The sequence below is a fragment of the Colossoma macropomum genome, unplaced genomic scaffold (assembly GCF_904425465.1).
Source record: "Colossoma macropomum unplaced genomic scaffold, Colossoma_macropomum, whole genome shotgun sequence".
Classification (NCBI taxonomy): domain Eukaryota; kingdom Metazoa; phylum Chordata; class Actinopteri; order Characiformes; family Serrasalmidae; genus Colossoma; species Colossoma macropomum.
This window is the reverse complement of record NW_023494805.1, coordinates 20,793,010-20,809,689: the sequence shown is the minus strand read 5'-3', so window position 1 is coordinate 20,809,689 and position 16,680 is coordinate 20,793,010.

Here is a 16,680-nt window from a genome sequence, read left to right as displayed (position 1 = left end):
CACTTATGGATATTCGTCTTTTAGCTGCTGAAAACCTGAGAGAGTGTCAGAGCAGATTGCAAACCCATGTCCGAAATTACCAGTTTTATGCTCAGATAAGATGAACGTTCTTGACATAGAAAGGGCAACATTTACAAGGTGAAGAAACAATTTATGAGGTTGTCAAAAAGGCTAGTGGGATCTCTCAGTCTGTCAAAACATAGCCTGCTTGCTGGGCTGGAGAAAAAAAAAGGCAAAACATGTAGGATGGATTTTGTAAACATGGATTGTTTATCTTTACGTCACTTTGGAATCAGCACTCGTCCTTCGACTAATCATTGAGATGCACGGGAAAGGCCAATCCATCATGGGGGCCTTTGTGTAAACTATAGCCGCTCTCCAGAGGAGGAATAAACACGGTAAATATTCCTACGTTCGATGATTTATGAAGGTTGTATTACCAAGGGTATGAGTGCATTTCGGCAGTGGATTTATGAAATATGAAATTGGGCCAGATTTAGATTCTGTATGTACCCTCCTTCCTGAGGAACATATCCTGCGTAATTAAGCCAGCTCTGTACATAACAGAATATAGCTAAATGACTGCCTTAAATGCAGTAAAAAAAAATTACATGTAAAATGGCATTAACTGCACAGACGAATAAGGAAATGCTCTAAAACATGGTCTGAAGTCAGGTTTATAATTGGCTATTAAAACAAAAACCGATCTAAAATCCTTTAGAAACAATTGTCCTTTAATAATGCTCCTGTAGACAGTTCTTTTTGTAATGGAATCTAATATTTTCATCAATAGTTGGTCTGTCCTGGTTTATTCTTTATTGGCCTCTCCAGACACTCCAGACCATGTTTCCAGACTTCATGTATGACCTACTTTCCCATACTGAGTTTAACAACTATCCATTTTAAACAGTTGTCTGTTTCTTACAATCACTGAAAAAGTTTAAATACCAATTTCCATTACCATGTTAGAAGTAAATATTTAGGTTATGAGAGTGGACCTCCCACACTGTAGTGTCCACAGTGAAAAATAAAATTCAATATTGGTCACTAAGAAGTTTTTACATCAATACTACTCCCAAGTTTGACCTAGTTCTTAACGGACGGGCTGCCAAAAGGCAGCCATTTTATCAAAGAGTTACACTGAGGTTGTTGCCATCTGGGATCTCTGAGGAGTCCAAGAAGATACGGCCAGAAAATAGCCCGCATTTCAACAATGTCCTTCACTTGAAAGCTATTAGGGAATTTGATTTAGGACTCACCGCTGTTGGACATTGTTTAAAGAGAGCAGCCACTTTGTAGGTTTAGGTTGCCGGTTTGTAACTGTAACACGTGCGCATATAGGCCTGAAACAGGACATATTTAGCGTTTGTAGTAGCGTTCAATTTTCCAAAATGAATTCACAACCTTGATGTTTAGCAAGTACATATGTGCTAGTTGAACAAGCCACCCTGCGGACTGTTTGTGTCGAATTTGAGCATTGCGTTGCAGTAAAGCTACAAGCTGGATCCAGACAGTGTAGACTGGTGTACTTCTACCCCACAAGAAATGAAATAGTTGCATAAGCTTTAGGCAACATGCTGTAGTGATGCTGGAATGCTGTCTTTTTTCAGCCTTCAGTGAGCTGAAAATCCAAACCATGTTGGATTCTGGCTTTGGGCTGCTTTACAGCTTTTAAAAAACTGTCCAATACTTGGTGGTTTTAAATTACCACTAACTTGAAAGACATATGGTAGTTGGCTCTATTCTATAGCATCAATTTTCACTCAGTTTGGTCACTGACTCACTGAAAAAGTATCTCTGGTGCCTCTCTACCATTCCAACTTAACAAAGCTGGAATTTCTCAGTGAACTAGATAACTTGAGCAAAATGAGCACTGTCCAGTAGGAACGTCCCTGACCTCTTCTTCTATTAGACACTCTTGACCTTTAGCTTAAGTTGTCTGGATAACTGAGAAAACTGAAAAGTCAAATAACCCTACAACTAGGCCTGGGTGTACCAACAGAAAGCATAGTAGACACAGATGTTAGTATGCTATGGAGAGTGCAGTCATTTGATGCTCCTGTCATTTAAAGGTTTCTGGTGCTGAAGAATGAGAAACCGCCCTCCTAGGTGGAGAAAATACCGGCTGGGGCTTTATAGGACTGCAGTTGCATCTTCGTTGAATTGTTGCTCTGCGGGGCCCATCTATACACTTGATATTTTTCATTTTCTACCCTGCATAACTTTGGCATGGCTGTACAAACAACAGTGACATAAATAATAAACATGCCACACTTCAGTGGGGTCAAAATTTGCCGACAACGGGGTCACGTTTTCAAAATGCTTTTCAACCTCTGTGCATTGTCAGAGATATAGATAAATGCCTCTAAAAATAGGCAGCCATGTCCAGAACCAAAGTGTTGAATGAACAATACATATTCCCCAGCTAACTCATTCCTATGAGAACCGATATTATGCCTGATTAAGACCATGAGGTATCAGCATGCTGTCAAGCAGATATATTTCTTTTTGCTGATATTACTTTGATTCATGCATTTCCAAATGTATTACTGTACACGAAGCAGATACCTGATAAAGGCAGATTGGCCATGAGGTGAGAAAAAAACCTTTATACTTTTATTGTTTGATCCAAAAGATTTCTCTCAGTGTTTTAACAGGATGTAAATGTTCTTATATGAAATAATAAAAAGGTGACATTATTCTTTTCCCCTAAAATGTCTGTAAATAAATATACTTTAATGAACATGTGTCAGATACTCTTTATATCATTATTGAGCTTGATTGAAACCAATGGAAACATTATTGAAAGAATGGTTTGGTGATTATAACTAAGCTCTCTTTACGCTTCACATTACCTCAGAATCACTATAATGTATAAAAGAGCTGAAATGCGGTGATTGTGTCTCATTACTGCATTTGTCACTTTGATGGTATGTGTTTGTTTTGACCTTATGAACCTGTTTGCATTGATATCACATTCTTATAAGAGCAGCATGCAAGTTAAACTCTTTAAAGACGAGAAAAGAGGGGCAACCTAACCACTATCTTAACTCATACACCCTGCACTACAGCGCAAACAAATCGTCTCCAATTTCCCTCCAGTTTCTGTTTGAAGACCAAAAGAGAGTTAAACAAAGCAGAAGAAAAAAGGAAGTCTCAAAAAAACATCTTTCAAAGACTATTCAAATTGAACAAATGCACCGTGTTGGTTTATTTGCTCCTCATGAAGCTCCTTTTTTTTTTTAAAGAAATGAAAAAAAGGTCAACCTGGAGGGGGGAGAGAAGCGGGGACAGATTGGCACGCACGTTCTTTGCTCCAGCAGAGATGTGCGAATCGATAAGCTGACTGCAGGCTGACAGAAAAGACAAGTACCGAGAGTGCTGAAGGACATCGGAGAGGGGAAAGGAGGGAGAGAAGGGAAGAGAAGAGAGGGGGACAGAAAATCTGACAGCCAGCTTTAATGAATAGTAATTATTTCTCAAAAGGAAGTCGGTGCGTCGGGTTGGGAGGTGGGTATAAAACCCAAAGCACTCGACAAATCTGCTTCCCTCTCAAGAAAATAAGATATGACTGGTTACCCGAGCTGAAAGAAGTTTCGGAAAAGACAGAGCACTGAGGGAAGGGAGCCCTGTAGCTTGGAGGATTGACTGCCAGCCGTGACTGAAAGTAGACCACTTTTATCATTGATTGGTTGGCACATTCAGAATGAACTGACTAAAAGGGTTGAGTCACGGTGTATGTTTGCTTGGAGAATCACTCTCCATTTGTAGACCCCATCTCAAATGAACAGAAGGTTCTTAAGTTAAAAATCTCTTGGCCTTGCTCTACAAATGAAGGTAGTAAAGGAGAACAGGACAAGCATGGAATAAGGGAACAGCCTCATATTATCCCAAGGACAACAGAACATGCTTAGCATGTGGAGCCCATCCAAAAAGAATTGTGAAATAAAAAGGAAACCCTTTCTTGATCTCCTCTTCTCGTGCATCGGGCTGTGTCCAGTATTCAATGCTAGATAAAAACACAGAGTTAATTAAATGGTTGGACTATTTGGTGTGATGGGAAATTGATTTGTGTATTTTGGTACATTTTTTTTAAGCTTAGGCATGTAAAATGGTGTACAAGCATTTCTGACATTTTCTGACAATTTCACAAAAGAAGACAAGCTAGTACTGAAGTCCATAGGTTTATACTGCTCAATAAGCTATGAAGACCTATAGACTCAATTAAAGTAACTTACAGATGTAAAGTGGATACCAACCAAAATCAGTATCATAATCACAATCAGTTTTGGCAGCAGCTCACATCAAGACAGACACAGTAGGAAGTAAATAAATCAAGTAGAATACAATAGAGGAGGGATATGCTGTATTTTTCACTATATAAATTCACACAGATCTATATATCGTCGACAATCTAGCGGTTTATCCGTTATACTGCTTGAAATTCTTCTAAAGGTATGAGTATTGTCAAAACCAGTATGCCACAAAAAAGCACAGATGACGCAGCATACATACACACTAAGGTTAGCATGTTTAGCCGAATGGCTAATGGCCTAATTACTTACATGGAGTCAGTGATGTTTGAGTCATGTTTAAATAAAATACAGTCACAAGACACAAGCTTGTTGTCAAGGGAGCAGATATTACCAAGAAATATGTAAAGTTTGGCAGGTCTCTTGGGCAAGCTTTTAGCCCTCTTGCTGTGCTACTGTTTCCTGTTGCACTGCCACACTTGGACAGCTACATCAGACGACACAGCAGTCTCGAGGCTGGTCCTTCCATCAAGCCAGGAATCAGCTGCTACTGACAGTGTGGATGACGGCAATATTTAACAAACTCAGCACAAGTGTCTTGGATGCAAGTCTGAGACAAATGACTTGAGAAATTTGGATGTGAAACAATATGTATCACTCTTTTTTCCCGGCCCAGAGAAGCTGCTGCATACTTATGTGTATGCTCCATAGGTTTATTGTTCAGTTCACACACATTCTATACCTTGATGTAAACTAAACCCAACAGAAATATATAGTGACATTTGTGGCCATACCACCCACTTCTAGATCTATAGATTTTATAGACGTCTATGAGATTCCTACAGTTCTACAGTAATGTGCAAAAATCTTAGGCACTTAAGCAAATTGTTAACAACTATTTGTCTATGCATTAAGTGTGTTGTTGTTGTAAAAAAAAAAACACATTTTAATATTAGAAAAAATACAAACAAAGATCAGGTATTGGATGATAACTACAAATAACACTGAGCTTTCTTGAGTAGATGTTTGGAAATCGTTAAGCCAACATATTGACTCACATTATGCATGATACCTGATATCACTATATATTGTATTAATGGTATTTGGATTCATTTTAATATTAGTGAGCAAATAAACTATTACTGCCCAGATAAACAGCTTTTTAAATCTAATTTTCTCAGGTCCCTTTTCACATTTTCACACTGTACTGTTTGCACACTGTACTCTTTACTTTCACAGAATTTGTTCTAGACCTTTTGTCACAAATCAGTATCCTTCATGTAGACTGCTGTTCATTGCTGTCATATGGCAACCTTGTATCTTCAGAAATGGCAACACGTGTTAATATGACTTTGAAAATGTGAAATATTTGTTTTTTATAAAAGTTAGTGTATTGGCCATGAAGTATTCACCCAGCATGGAGGGCATCTGGCAAAAGATAAATAAACAAATAAATAAAGTGATGAATTGCAAATTCCACTTTGTTGGTGAGCCATTTTGCATGTGTGAATGGGGGGAGAGAGAAGAAAAGCTAGGTGTTAAGGTCAGGGCAGTTGCTGTGATTGTCCCAGAATGAGATGTCCCTGAGATCTCTGAACACTTGCTCGCCTTCAAGTGCTGACAAGTGGGGCTCTCTCTAATCCAAGATGTCGCCCAGTGGAGCAAGGACACCCAGAAACAAGTCATGCTGGAGAGCCCTTACCACCATTATCGCAATCCCCAGGGAGGATGAGGAAGGGACAGCAGTGAGCGTGCACGTCCTGATGAAGAGGCTGCAGCAGCGCACGTTTGAAGTTTGAGTATGTCAGTGAGTGTGGCATGATCTTTAGGGAGCTACAGATGCAGAGAAGCGCTGACTGCATGTGAGCCAACTGTCATTCCTACCACGTCCCACAGAGATGACACATGGTAATATAGGTAGGGGATGGGTGCATGAATGCTGTAGCTTGCTCCTGTGTCATCTGGATGGAGACGAGAGAACAACAGAGGCAGCTCACTCTATATCAGAGAGAATTTGTAAAAAGGCTAGAAACGGGCTTCAAAAAATGGGTGGCCTATACAGACTAAAACTGAGTTCAGTTTAAGCAAAAAAAATCTAATTTACACAGTTTTCCTTTTATCACAAATGTAAATTGTGTCATTAGTTTTGCACTGGAGCTCCAAGGATAATGTAGCTAACAAGTCATGGAATCACACGTTGCAGCGAGTTTTGCTTATGTTTTGCTTATTTGTCTATTAAAATGTAAAAACAGTTCAGGCTTCAAGGTGCATACTACTACAGTTTTTGTACTATGTCTTCATTATAGGCAGCAGGATTCCATACAGTGTGAGAAACTGCATAAGCAAGCCTGTTTAAGATTACGTAACAACTCAAAGTGTGTGATGTTTTAGGCCTTCAGCCTGCACAGTGCTAATTGGTGGGTTATCTGCTTCCATTACTTGTTAGCTAGATTAGTTGTGTAGCTCTAGTGCAAAAGTAAAGAAGAAGTCGACACCACGTCTCAACTGATCGACTACCTTTGGAGTATGGGGGCAAGATTGTGTAAATTTGACTGTACTTTTCCAGTTCTTAAGCAGACTACAGGGAAAGAACAATGTTAAGGTCAAGTTGTTTAGCAGATTTATGCTTTTTTAGATTCCAGAGCTGATGGTTAAATTAAAAATCTGAAATATTGAGTTTCAAAATGTGTTAAAGGAAAACATCTCGGAGGCATGTTGTGAATTTACTGTGTGTTTGGAGGTGGCTACGGTGAGCTTCACAGGCTGAAATGCCCAAGTTGTAAAATGACTGCCATTCCCTACCATCCCACGCAGAGTAATTTCAATCTAATGCTTAGCAAAAGACAATAACAAAGGTTAGATTTCTTTTAAAATGTCAGTTAGCTTTATTTTGTTTTTCTCCCCCTAGTAAATCCTCGCTGTTTGCTTCAAGTGGGCGAGGGCTCCCTGGGACGTAGCCAGAATCTGTGAATATTCCTCACCCAGCGAGTAGGAGGAATTTCAGCTTGAAGACGGAATCAGTCAGAAACTCGGAGTGCATTAACGCTGCTCGTGCGGCGTGGAGTCGCTGCAGAATGCTCTATATTTCTCTGTTCAACAGTGTGTGTTCGCTTTTCGGCATTTTTCCAAGCAGCCCTTTGATTCTTGTTTATCCTGTTCTGTTGCCCTGTTGTTCTGCCTTCCCCGAGCCTCGCTCCCCGGTTAATATTCTCAGCGCTGCTTCCCTGCACACTATTCCGAGATAAAAAGGCTCTCACTTCTGCTCTCAAACCGAGCCTCTCTTGTACCTGCCACGGCCGTTTGAGAGCGAGGGGAACATAATTAAACGTATCCCCCAGAAACGAGTGAATTAATACGCCTGAAGTCGCAGGTATTTAGTGCGATTATTAATTAATGTGCACCTGTTGCTGAGCGAACCAGACACATGAGAGGATCGCCTTTAGCATGTATATATGATCAATCAAAACTGACCTAAATGTTTTTTTTGTTTTTTTTTCAAACTAAAGCATGCTCTGAGATCAAACATGAAGGTAAAAAAATTCTCACTCTTATTTTGGCAAGAAAATGGAAGCCTAGAACAACAGTCTGCATTGTTCTTATTTCAGTGCAAAACAATACTGATAATAGTTCCATTTCCTCTTGTGGACAGTCTAGCTTTTCTACTTCAAGCCAGCTGAACAGACATTGCAGTAAAATATTGCAACATACTGTCCATCTATTCATTCACTCGCTAGAAGCAGAATTGTAAAAATGCAATCAGTTTTCTGGGGTGGTGCCAATATAGTTCATGTATAAATTGGATGCTGATGTGATAATGGCCCTAAAACAAAACCCTACTCTATTCCATACGCAATGTCCAGTAAGGTGATCATTTTTTCATAAGACAAGAAAGCTCAAGGTAAAAATTATCCAGGGCATGATGCTGCTTCCCACAGAGCTCCACTACTGTGTGTTTTTGAACAAAGACACTGCATAGAATACTGCTAGAGAACAACGGTCCATGGAGAGTTTACATCAGCTAGTATAAATCCTGAGGAAAAGGAGTGACCAGAAATTCGAGAAAACCGAGCTCAAGAGTTTGCACACATTACCACACGTTTTTATTCAGTCTCCTATAAGCTGCTCATTGTGAGATTTAAGAAGAGGCACTCTCTAATTCTAATTGAACACATTAAAGAGAAGAAGAGCATTTCCTGCGAGGCTGAAGGGACTTGGTGATCTATGTGTGCTCAATAAACTAGTAATTAATACTTAATGGACTGGTACCCAGCTAGAGTGCAATATTATGCGGCGCGCCCATGTGAATTAGCATGAAAGCAAGCTCCATCTCTTACCCTCCATTCTTTCTTTCTCAGCTTGTACCCTCTTCGTCTTTCACTGCTCCCTTCTTTTCCCAACTCTTTGTCTGTATCTGTGTGTATCTGTCTCCCACAGACAGAAAGAGACAGAATGAGAGAGAGAGAGAGAGAGAGAGAGAGAGAGATGCTGTGGAATCTGTGACGAGTCCACACCAGTATTAAATTCCTTCTCTCTGGGGATCAGATTAAAAAGGTTTGAAAGGAGAAGGTTTCTGAGCAGCGTAGAAGCTCAGCACCACCATGGGGGGCCAGAAACATGGATGGCAGTGAACAGAAGGGATGTCTATAGTACACACCAGGAAGGGAGGGGCGCGTGCCGTGCTGCCCACAGACGAGCTTCATTAAACTTATTTGACAGCCATATTATTCAAAGGTGAAAAACAAGCAAATCAACATTTTAAACACAGCCTGATGAAAAAAGAAATCTAGAGAAATTGAGTACAGCTATCTCAGTTTGTGAAGTCCCAAAACAAAACACATTTGGCAGCCCAAGGCTGAAAACTGAAAAGAATTGAATGATAGCAGAGATGCAGGAGCCCAGAAAAGAGTCTCAAAGTTGTCAGCCTGAAATTTTAAGTTGACAACTGTGAGAATATAGGTGCACTATGGGTATGAACTGTCTTCTGTGAACTAAAGTTTTTACCAGTGTATTGAAACAAGCCAAGGCCATATAGCATAGATTTGCCAAATTCCACTGCCAGCACACTTAAGTTAACATGGTGAAGCATTGCTTAGCCAATCTATGTACTGGATGATACCTAAAAAATACACTGGGCTACCAGAAAGAGAAGAAAGGGTCGCAGTGGGGTGCTGGAGCCTATCCCAGCTGTCATTGGGCGGAAGGCAGGATAAGAAATCAAATAGGTCATGAAAATTCATGATCGGTGCATATATTTCCCTTCTCAGTTAGATATAGTATAAATTCATACAGCAAGGAAAATAAAATGAGCTGAAACAGCAGAAAAGTACAAAAAAAAAGAATTTATATCCAAAATACAATAAGCGAAAAGGGAAAGGGTAGGAGTAAAGATCCAAATAGCAGTGTCAGCTTAGTTTAGCCTGAAGCCTGGATATTGCAGTAGAAGAAGCAGTGAAGTAAAATGAGTGTCAGAACAGACTGATTAAAAAGGACAGCTCATAGGAAAAGAGAAGAAACAATGAAATTATTGTGAACCTTACCTGATATGCTACCAGTCAAAAGTTTGAGAACAGCCACTGGTTTTTACAGAAACATTTAACAGAATTTTTACAGTGTTTAAGAAAAGGAAACTGGACATCGTCCAAAATATATATAAATATATATTTTTAATAACAGCTTGGAATGTAAGGTATTTTGTTATTACATTTCAGCAGAAGAACACAATTCAGGTTTCTAAATGAAAGTCTTTTGCTTTTGGTGAAATACACTCAATTTCCATTTGAAAAATCTAATTTTGAATGGAATTCAATCTTTAATACCACATTAAAGCACATATAATCATTCAGAAAACCCTGTTTTTGATAGGTGAATGCAAATAGAAAACTGAGTAGTAGCATAAATGGAGAAAAAAAGGAATAAACTTATGTTGAGGAATATAAACATGCACGAAAGAATGTGTCTGAGTTAAGGTTAGAGATAAGAGCACTCTCTCACTCAATATTCACAGGTCCTTATTTAAAAAAAAAATCTAATATGACTATTAATATGCAAATCAGCATATTTTCAACATCAAGGTAGTCGAAGACATTGATGAATCACAGCAGTTTTAGATGTGGTAGCTTGAAGATACACATTACTGTTACAAAAAAGTTACATTAAAGAGTTTAAACCTGCCAGAGCCAAGGACATACAGTACTCTATGAAAAGCTCTTCTAGTAGTTTGTGAAAAATGTGGCTGAGCTGAGAGCATCCAAATTAAACAGGGTACTTTGAAGGTTCATCACATGAACTATGTAATATCAAATATCCCCAAAATATTTAATGTTGATAATAGAAACAGCTTTGCTGGCTTAGTTAATATCATCATAGTCACAGTTAGGGAGTTTTATTTATATTGAATTTATTTCCTATCCTTGCAGATAACTTTAAGACAGCCCATTTGCCAAATATGTGAGTAAAAATATGACTTTGGCATAAAAAGTAATATAGAGCCATTTGGAGACTTAAAATTGCAGGCTATTCTTTATTGCAACAGATTGTTGAGTCTTGTGCTTGGAGCTCAGTGAATTTATTTGCAGGGCTACAACTTTGATGTTCTGAAACTGGCTTTAATCTCACAGTTAAAGGTAATTTTGATACTTTTATTAGCATCTGGATTGGCTTAAAAGATTAGGATGGCACCACTGTCCATTATCCAGAGCACTGAGAAGACGGTCTGTATTTGTATTTGGTCCAAGATCAAACAGAAAAAATGTGAAGCATTTAATGAACAAATTTGGTTTGACTTCAAAAAGGCAGTGAAGTCTCTCACCACTTTAACAGTTATCAACAAGAAACGTATGCAGATCATGTTTAGCGCTGCAGATAAACACGAACTTTCAGTTTAACCTCCTGGGTTACTCACAGACAAGTTTTAAATATACTATTTGTCGACAACTGAAGACATGACTGCGCCATCACAAATAATCAGAGTGTACGGCTGAAGAATGTAATTATGTTAATCGTGTGGGTGTTCTGGGATTTTATTATTTGTCTACACATTTTTCATTCTCACCCCAGTTTCACCTTTAAAATAGGCAGCAAATATGCACATACAGATTAATAATAAACATATTATTGTGAATGTAGAAATTAAAAATAGACATATCTGTGCATTATGATCAGTGGACTAGCTTGCCTTGGCATCATGGGCACTCCATGCCAACCTTGATCAAGGACATCTATTTGCTAGCCAACATTCACCCTAACGGCAATGCCTGCTTGGGCTTTTTTTTCCTTGTTCCAGATTTTTCTCTAATTTCCAGCTGTCAGATCCAAACAAACACAACAAGCAAGGTTCACACCATTGATTTTCCAGTTAACAGTGCTGGTCATCATTATGAAGGGTTTATACTGGAAGCGCAGTCCATCTTCTTGGACCTCTATGCCCTAAGCATTTTCTGTTTAATTGACCTCTTGTCAGGTGAAGGACTTGTAAAGCCAGGGCAGAAAAAAACAAAGTGAATAACCGATTATGTCAGTTGCCACAGGCAATGGCAGTCGCACTGTTGAGGAAACAAGAAAACGAAGACATTTGTTTACAGCCTGTTCCGGTAATGTGCTGTCTAACTGCGCCTTTATTAACAGTGACATATCTATTTTCTCTCACTCCAGATGAGACACAACGGCCTCACAGACGGGCATTTCTCTTCTTAAAATAGTACATGAAAAATGTAACGAGTCACACGAAGAGACAACAGTTTAAATCTAAAGATCTCTGTGCCTTTTTTCCTGATTCAACTAGACCTAAACTATGCAGCATTTCCAAAGGAGAATTATTGCTAACAAAGAGTAGGCTACAAATGATCTAAAGCAATCTGTCGTATTTGCTCTAAATTCTATACTATTGTGAGTGTGGACATCTCTATCCAGCAGCGCGTACAGAAAATCGGGAACCCAGCATGTTGATCCGCTGCTTCAGCCCAGTTGTGTATCTGTGTCTTCATCCATAAGCACTTCCAGCGGAATGCCAACAGCTGTAGCTCCCTGCAGTCCCTGGGAACCCGCATTGACAGGAAGTTGCTGAAGGGAAGCTGCTGCCCGCCTGGCGAGGATTAAAGGGGGTTATTGGAGTTGTGGCCCCCCCAGGGTAATTATCATTGGCCCATGAGATGGTTTGCAGTGCAGCATGTGAGGACATGTACCTTAATTGGATCATGGGCAAATCTCTCGAAGCCTGGCAGGAGCTTGGTTGTCGGGGTAACGGAACTCAGGAGAACGTAAACGAGGAGGAATAATATGTCCAGTAACCTAGTTGTTATTAGGCCGTGACTGGTGTGGACAGAAATTGTTTACTTAGTATTCCTTTTGCTGTGTATCTCATAAAAAGCTGCTGGTGAAGAGCCGAGTTGGGAAATTGAGCTTGGTGGACATTATTCATAGACTGTACATTTGCAGATTTAAAAAAAAAATCCAATTAGTAAAAACACTACACCTAGCATCAAAGTACAACTATGCAGAGAAGCAATGGGTTTCTTCAAATAACAAATATTAGATCCTGCCAAATGCTGAGTGTGTGATGATAGCAATAAAATGCTGGCACATACTGTACCATGACTACTTCAGTACCATGTCAATAATGTGTGACAGTTTCCTAGTAGGCAGTGCACTTTTAGAAATATTTTAAGGTGTTAAAAAGTAGAAATTTGCCATTTATTAAATGTCACCACAAAATAAGATTCACTAATCATTCCGATCTAAAAGGGGCATGTGACATTTGCATGATGAAACCTGATCACATGTATGCACATTTTTAATAGAAATCTGCAGCAAAGAACACGTCTTTTAAGACCTGTTAACTGTGAAACCTCCCCAGGTGTTTGTGTTGAGATGTTTGCTTCTTGCATTTTGGACTGGATGTCTGCCATTAGTGAGATGCATCAGATTCTCCCTTTAATAGATTCAGATTACAAATACATTGGTAGACACATTCGATCTACACAGAGGGAATGATTTGTGGTTTTTATTGTTGCTGTGATTATATACCTGAATTGCGAAGGAAAGCTTGCAGAGTGTGGATGTGGAAAAGTAACTGGTATATATCAAGTGTGCTTACTGACTGAGAGTTGGGAGTCCAAGGGAAAAGAGGTAACCAACATGGAAATCAATAAAGTAATCTCACTCATCGTTATAGCGGCAGCCTGTGATAACGCAGCGAGAGCCTATAATACAACAGCATGCAAGGCAATTATGAGTCCTGGAAGAAATTGACAAGCCCCACAGGGGGAGATGATGGCTGCTAAAAGGATGAAAAGGGCAGGAGGGAGACTGGACCAATATCTACCCCCTGCTTCCCTTGCTCCTCTGCCTCCTCTAGCAAGTATTCTCCTTTTTGATATAAGCCTATTACTGGATCACACCGCTAGTCCCTTAAGTCCTATTATTTGGACACTTCTTGCTGGTATCAAGCTCTTACACTGACAACCCTGGTAATGTGCTTCTAGCCCTGGTCACCAAGACTCAGACCGATTCAATTGGACTGTTCTAATATCCTTCGCACACCAACGATTTGTTGTAAATCTCAAGTAGAGCTGAATCTCCATTCACTGATACTTTTCCCATTGACCAATGCGTACAGGTTCCATGTTTTAGATGATTTTGGATGATTTCATTCAAAACAGGCAGTTATGCTATGTACACACACCAAATGAAAAACTCTGCAAGTCTACAAATTGTTGTTACAGATCACTGACTGAAAACAAGGCTAAGTCTACTTTATCCTCTAACACATCAGCTCACAGTCAGATTACACATCATAAGATCACATGCACTTTAAACAATATTATTCTCTTGAAAGACACTGGAGTCAGAGCGTTCAAATACAACTGCACAAAATCACTAACTGAATTTTTTAAAGTACTTACAACTGCGCATAAGATAACATTATTGGATGGTATTGATGAATTAAATCTCACAATATCTTCCAAATATATTGTGGTATCAGATATACTGTAAACCAGGCACAAACCACATTTCAAGAAAGAAAACATACTGTCTTTATACATTTTTATGTTTTTTAAAGCGTGCCTTCTAGGACTGGGAAATATCCAAAAAATAATTAACAAAAGATTATTGTTAATATCTTACATCTTATCGCTCAGGCCTAGTTCCTTCACAACAATTTGAAACTTTAAGAAAGTGACATACATTGCAGTTAACTGTCAGGTCTTAGATACCACAAATAAAAAAAACAAAATAGAATTTAAGATATTAAAACAATCCACTTGGAAATAGACACCCCAAAACTTTATGGGTATAATATATAGATTTAATGCTCACTATCCACCAAATTTAAAATAGTGTCAAAACTGAAAAGCAATATAGTGGCATGTCAGTATCATGGCATAGCAATATAGACAACACACTGCTGAGCACCAATTAGGCTGACACCCTAGTTTCAATACAAGTGTTCAGATATTCCAAGTGGATATTGATATATACTGATTTGTTGGTTGGGGCTTTCCGATGGAAAACCAATAAAAATTCAAGCAGCATGCAGAGATACTGTCATTGGAATTCAAGAGCCATCCATCACAAATAATGCGATGTGTATGATTTCTACAAAGGTAAGTTGCATAGAACAAAAGAGTACACCATGACTGATTTAGGCTATGTAGAAAAAAAGTGACTTCTGCTGGGGACGTATTATTTTAATCTGTGAATTATTGATCCACCCACAGAGTGATGACGAGAGAGCAAACAGGTACCTTCAATAATTCCAGCCCTACATGACATGAGTTCAGCTGCGGACATTTCTGTACACAGAAATAAGTCATGCATTTGAATGACTGCATTGTAAGGGGTGAATAATGGTTTAGCTGAGATAAATCAGAAAAACGGATTCACAGCACAGCTCTCCAAGCAAAGCCATGTCAGCTAGCTGACTGACCTTTGGTGCACTGATCTTGTGGTTACTGAGTAAATATAGCATATAACAAGTTTCAAAACAAAACTCCACATTTCATTGCCTGAGGATACAGCTGACTCTTCCCTCAGCTTAGAATACGTGTGCAGCAGTCAAGATGCTGTACCTATACTTAGTAAATTCAGGAGCTACTGACTGGCGTCATTAATAGTTTTCTGGACTTCAGGTTTCACAGCTCTATGGGTTATTGTAGCCTCCATTGGAATAGACATTTTACTGAAAGGCAACACCACTGGATCACTGGATGTCCCAGTATATGTTAATTTGAGTCGATAAAGTAGTATTAAAAGTGAAAAACTAATTCAAATGGTCCACCGGGGATACTGAGAGGACCTTTCATCATTTACCTTCTGTGAAAGCATCTCTAGCTTTCACTTTTCCATTATTGATCTGACAAAGACATGGCTAAGCAAGGGAGACGCATATGAGAGATTCAATTCATCACATGAAAGCATCACATAAAACCGCAAGAAATCCTACAATATTCTCCATGCATCCTTTCCCTTCCCAGACACCATGAAAATTTAAAGAGCCCATGGAAATCTCTCTTTCACCTCTTTCCCTGCCTTGTTTTCTGGGCCCCCTTTCTTACATGTTGAGGACTTCTTAGTTTTCTTCAAAAGAGGCCCAGTTCTCGGTGGCACAGTTACTCTGAGGGCTCTGGCAGTTTGTCTTTCTTTCGTGAGGCTGCTGTGGTTTCAGCTAGAGGACAAGAAGTCCAGTGGGACCAAAAACACTCACGAGTAAACTGATCTATTACAGTGCCCTATCAACATAGAGTGAGAGCCATGTCTGAAAGCATCTCATTACTTTTCATGACTCAACTTACTCTGCCATTACACCACTGACAAGGAGAGATATGGGGTAGGGTAATAGATACCAAAAAACAGAAAGACAATGGACAGAAAGTTACACAGCACAATTGTGTTTTGGATTGTATTGGTCTTTCAGTGCCAAATGAACAACAAAACTAAAAATATTTAACAATGCTGTTTTACTATGGTAGTGGTGATGCTACTGAATTGGTTCCACAGTACTGTCTAACTGACTGTAAAGAGCACACACCAGAAAAACAACATGGCGACCAGCAACGCTACCACCAGCATACATACGTAACAGACATAAAAAAAGACATCTTTTTGAGCTATTTTCATTTTGTTTGTTCCTTGTTTCTAATGGACTTAAAATAAAAAAATAAAAATATGTATTACCTTTACTTTTGTTTGAGAATGCTAATGTTCATCATGTTGCATATGGCATAATATTGCTGGAGATGCAAGATGTTTTACATCTTGTATTTCTTTCTTTATTTTATCAATTATATTTTTATTTAATCTTATTTTATCTTATTTATTAAGCTACTATATTGTTGTAATTTTAATGGTTTATTGATTTATTTTTTATACTATTTAACTTCTTAATCCCTGATCCCTGTATTGGCTCGGCTACATTGAAAATGAGGGTCTC